Raw genomic sequence first — 5,968 nt, forward strand, 5'->3', positions numbered from 1 at the left:
CTACTCCTCGTACATCAGTTTTCCTGGTACTAGAATTATAGGTAGCTGTAGCAGCAGGCCACTTGGCCACTTGTTCATTTCCCAGTCACCCAGACCCTTAAAATAATCACACAGGAACTGTATTAATTAAATCACTGCTTGGCCCATTAGCTCTAGCTTCTTATTGGCTAACTCTTACATCTTAATTTAACCCATCTCCATTAATCTGTCTATCGCCATGTGGCAGTGGCTTACCAGCTAAAGTTCTGGCATCCATCTCTGGTGGTGGCTCCATGGCTTCTCTTTCTCTACCTTCCTTCTCCCGGCATTCAGCCTAGCTTTCCCTGCCTACCTAAGTTTTGCCTTGCTATAGGTCCAAAGCAGTTTCTTTATTCATTAATGGTAACCACAGTACACAGAGGGGACTCCCACATCAGGCAGCAGCATGCTCAACCGTGTGTGTGTGTGTGTGTGTGTGTGTGTGTGTGTGTGTGTGTGTGTGTGTGTGTGTGCATACTGTTGTGTTTGAGACAGGGTCTCATCTCTCCCAGTCTTTAACTCCCTATGTAGCCAAGGAGAATTTTTTTGAAGAAGGAAGGCAAAGAAGCCTGAAACAGCAGGACTAGCCTTGAACTCTAAAAAGATGGCCACGACACCACAACTTCCTACTCCACCCAGACTGACCCTTCTCTCCCTGGCAATCTTCCCTTCAGTTCTAGGGAGGGTGAGCAGTGTCTTCCCAGTGAAAGGTGACCTCATCTACCTCCTTCACCCGACCCCACGCAGGCTCCTCCGTTTGTCTCGTCTCCTGGCTCTGGACTCACCAATCTGGAACAAGAACTGCACCCTCACTCTGAGACCCTCTACTGATCACCTCGAGCCCCTACTTGTTTGTTCTCGTTCCTCTCTCCTCCTTCTCTCACCCCTCCTCCTCTTTTTCTTTTAGACAGGCACTGAACTCATGTAAATAAACCCATACATAGATACACACATACACACATAATAAAAATAAAACAAAATGGCCAGGAGGTACAAACCTTTAGTATCAGCACTCAGTTGAGAGGCAGAGGAAGGCAGATCTCTGAGAGTTTGAGGCCAGCCTGATCTACATATTGAGTTCCAGGCCAGCCAGAGCTATAAGGATGAAGCCCTATTTCAGAAAATAAAATAGGGGCTGAGAGAGGGCTCAGGAGTTAGAGCACTGGCCACTCTTCCAGAGCCAGGGCTTGATCCATATGGTGCCTCACAAACTGTCTATAACTCCAGTTCTAGGGGAACTGAAGGTATTCTCTGGCCAAGGCAGGCACCTGGCACCCATATAGGCAAAACGTCCATATACATAAAATAAAAAGTTAAAATAATAATAAAATAAATCAAAAACAGAAAGAGAAGGAAAGACTGAGAACATCGCTCAGTGGGTGAAGCGATTGCTCTGGAAACACAAAGAATCAAGTTTCAATCCACAGACGCACAGAGAAACTGGACATGGTAGCATGAATCTGGAATTGAAGGAGAATTCCTTCAGAAGCTCAGATAACCTGCTATACACAAGAGTAAATAATGAGAAAAATTAACTCAAATGATATGAAGGATGAGGGCTGATACTTTAAGGTGTCCTATGACCTCCACAAGAATGCTGTGGTACACACATGCCTGCACTCACACACACAAACATTTAAAATTTTGTCTTATAACCCTTCATATTGAGTCTAATATTAATCCAGTCATTATGTATTTACTTTATTAGAAAAAAAATGTTTCTTGAAATGTGGTTTCTCTGTAGAGCCCTAGCTATTCTGGAACTTGTTTTGCAGACCAGGCGGCCTCGAACACACATAGGCCTCCCTCTGCTTCTGGAGTGCTGGGATTAAAGGCATACACCCCCACTGTCTGGTTTGGAAAGATTTTAAAAGCTAGACATGGTGGCTATGCTTACAAATTCCGCATGAGGGAAGCTGAAACAGGAGGATTTCTTTGAGTTCACATAACCCGTCAGCGAGCTTAGGCAACAGAGTGATTCTCTGACTCAAGGAAACAAAAAAGGGAAAATGAAACTGTAGGTTTAGTGCTGAGAGGGTGTGCGCCAGAGGACTGAAACTCAAGGTCATCCTTGTCCCTGAGCGACTCTCGGAGCCAGTTAGCGGCAGCCTGGAACAGCAACACAGCAGCTCAATGAAATGAAACAAAGGCTGCTGAACCCGAGGAGAGGAGACGGCTCAGTGAGGAAGAGTACTTGTTTTACAATCATATGGAGTGAGTTCAAATCCCCAACACACACGTAAAAAGCTGGGCACACCTGTGTGTGTCTAATCCCAGCAGAGACAGATTCCAAGAACTTTCTGGCCATCAGCCTAGCCAACATTGAACTTTTTAGCTCAGTGAGTCTCAGTGCAGGAAGGTCTCCACATGCATACCCACACACTCATGTAAACCACACCACACACATGGCAAAAATAAAATAGTAAGAATTGAAAACCTAATCTTATTTTTTTTGAGACAGAGTCCCATTATATAGCTCTAGCTGTCCTGGAACTCGCTATGTAGATTAGGCTGGCCTCACATCCACAGAGATCTCCCTGACTCTGCCTCCTGAGTGCTGGGATTAAAGGTGTGTATCACCACTCCTGGCAAAAATTAAACATTTTATGAGATCAAGAAAGTAGAAAAGGTCCTTGCTATGGGTACAGTTTCCCTGTCCTGTAGCTACTCTCAAATAATCACTCAGAGGCTTATATTAAGTATAAATGCTCAGCTAATAGCTTGTTACTAGTTAACTTTTACACTTTAACCCATATTTCTTTCTTTTTTTCCTAAATATTTATTTATTGTATATACAGTGTTCTGCCTGTATGTTTGCCTACAGGGGCACCAGAAAGGGGCACCAGATCTCATTACCGATGACTGTGAGTCACCATGTGGTTGCTGGGAATTGAACTCAGGACCTCTGGAAGAGCAGCCAGTGCTCTTAACCGCTGAGTCATCTCTCCAAGCCCTATCCATGTGTCCTATGCTTTGTCATGTGGCTCATGGCTTATTACCTCATTTTCTACACATTCTGCTTCCTCGGAGGCTGGCGTCTCCCCTGACTCCATCTTCCCATCTTTCTCTGTTTGGCTTTCCTGCCTGACTTTATCCTGTTCAGCTATTGGCCATCAGCTTGCTTAGTAAACCAATTATAGCAACATATATTCACACAGTATACAACAGGATTATTCCACCATATCTTGCCTTAGGAAATCTACATTGGTGTGAAGGGATCCAGAGAATAAATAATAAAGCACCAAAGCAAAAATTATATCACAGTGTCAGAAAATAAGGAATTGGAGTTGGAGAGATGGCTTACAGGTTAAGACAGCTTTATTACTCTTCCAGAAGACCTGAGTTTGTTTCCTGGTATCCATACTGGGTGGTTCATAACCTCCTGTAACTCCAGCTACAGGGGATCTCACACACACACACACACACACACACACACACACACACACACACACACACACACAAATCTAGTAAGACATTTTGAGTAAAAGAAAAGAAGGGCTGGTGAGACTGCCCAACTCTTAAGTCTGCTCAACAGTCCACGTCCGGTTGCTTTCAGATCAAAATGTAGTCAACACTGTCTGCCTGCACGCTGCCACGCTCCCCGTCATGATGATAATGGACTGAACCTCTGAACTCTAAGCTGCCACCTCAATTAAATGTTTTCTTTTGTAAGAATTGCCGAGGTGTCTCTTCACAGCAACAGAAACCTTAAACTAAGACAACCACTTTTAGAAGTTTCCTATCCTGGATCAACTGAATAATAATTCCCTCCCAGGATCACTTGAACACACACTGAAACATGAAGGGTACAGAGATCGGCATGGCCACTGCTGGTATTTCGAACAGCGTTTATTTAGTATTTTGGACAATGTTTCATGCAGCCTGGGTTGGCCTTAAACTCACTCAAGGTTATCAAGTGATTCTGGGCCTCTACCACACTCAGCTTGCAAAGCACTTTTAAACACTGCTACCCTGACTCATGATGTACTTGAGGTGCAGGGCACAGAAGTTTAAAATGATGGGTGTGTAGTTTGGGACTGTTAGAAACACGCGTGGAACCTCTGAGCTCTTTTTGCCTTTGTTAGCTGTACTGTTCTTAGATTTTTATTTAAGATTAAAAAATCTGTGTATGAGGGTTGCCGCCATGTACGTAAGTATAACGAACCTCTGAGCTCTTTTTGCCTTTGTTAGCTGTACTGTTCCTAGATTTTTATTTAAGATTAAAAAAAATCTGTGTATGAGGGTTGCCACCATGTATGTAAGTATATCGAACCTCTGAGCTCTTTTTGCCTTTGTTAGCTGTACTGTTCTTAGATTTTTATTTAAGATTAAAAAAAATCTGTGTATGAGGGTTGCCGCCATGTATGTAAGTATAACATGTGTGCAGTGCCTACAGAGGCCAAAGTGGGTGCATCAGATCCTCTGGAACTGGAGTTAGAGGTGGCTGCGAGCTGCCATGTAGGTACTGGAACTGAATACTGATCCTCTATATAAGCAGTAAGTGTTTTTAACTGTTAGGCGTCTTCCCAATCCTTATTTAAGATTTTAAAAGTTTTATGTGTATAAATGTTTTTCCTGAATTATATATGTGCACAGCTGTGCACCTAGGATAGAAGAGGGTGTCATATCATCTGGAACTGGAGTTACACAGACAATTGGGAACCACTAAGTGGGTCTTGAGAATAAAATCCAGGTCCTCTGCAAGAGCAGCAAATGCTTTAAAAACTATCTTTCTAATCCCTTATGGGTTTTTTTTTTTCATTGTTTGTTTTTGTCGTTGTTTTTGGATTTTCAAGACAGGGTTTCTATGTGTAACAACTTTGGCTGTCCTGGAATTCTTTGTAGACCAAGAGTTTGGCCTTGAACTCACAGAGACCCACGTGCCTCTGCCTCCCAAATGCTGGGATTAAAGGCATTCACCACTACTGCCCTGTTTTCTTTTATAGTTTTTAATAACCCATCAGGTCTAGTTTGTGTTGTCCATATACTTCTGGGTGTGGGGCCGTTCCCTGGAACTCGGTTGACCTACTGGGAGCCACACCCTTAAAGAAAACTGACTCTCCTTCCTGGAGAGCCGTCAACTGTCCTTAGCTCCTCAATGAGGGGTGGAGCTTATGAATCTCTTTTTTCTCCCTGCTGGAATGATGCCTGACTTGATCTTGGGCTGGCAATCACACCTGCTGGAGTTCTTGACTGCACTACTACCGTCACAGTGAGGTTTTACTCCTGGCCTCTGGCTCTTACACTCTCTGCCCTGTTCCATAATCTTAGCTCTGTGCTCAGATTAAGACTTATTTTAAAGATTTGTGTGTGTGTGGCAGGGGGAATGAGTTTGGGTGCCCACAGAGGCCAGGAGTCAGAGTTCCTGAACTGGAGTTACAGTGGTTGCCACCAGATTTTGGGGGCTGGGAGCCAAGCTCAGGTCTTCTGCAAGCGCCTTACTCACACTTAGCAGCGGAGCCATTTCTTTAGTCTCTTACTATTTCTATTAAATAATGAGCATATTCATGTGTCTGAGTGTGGGTACATGAGCACAGGTGTCCATGAGAGCCAGAGGCATCAGATCCCCCAGAAGCTGGCATTCTGAGTGGTTGTGACTCACCCATATAGGTGACAGGAACCAAGGGGTCCTCTGCAAGAGCAGTATACACTCAACCTGAGCCATCTCTTCAGGCCCTCTTATATTATTATATGGCTCAGTGGGTAAACCACTTGCCATCAAGTGTGAGGGGCAGAGTTCCAATCTCCAGAAACCCAAAAGTGGAGATGGGAATCCCCAGAGCAAACTGCCTAGCAAGACTAGACATATCGGTGATCTCTGTGTTTGATGGAGAGTCCTTGCCTTAATAAATAAGGTAGAAGTACCAATGAAGGAGATTCCTGACATTAACCTTTGGCCTCCACACACGTGTGCAACCACATCATACAAACATGCATATGTGGACGAGTA

This window comes from Microtus ochrogaster (assembly GCF_000317375.1).
Source record: "Microtus ochrogaster isolate Prairie Vole_2 chromosome 14 unlocalized genomic scaffold, MicOch1.0 chr14_random_3, whole genome shotgun sequence".
Classification (NCBI taxonomy): Eukaryota; Metazoa; Chordata; class Mammalia; order Rodentia; family Cricetidae; genus Microtus; species Microtus ochrogaster.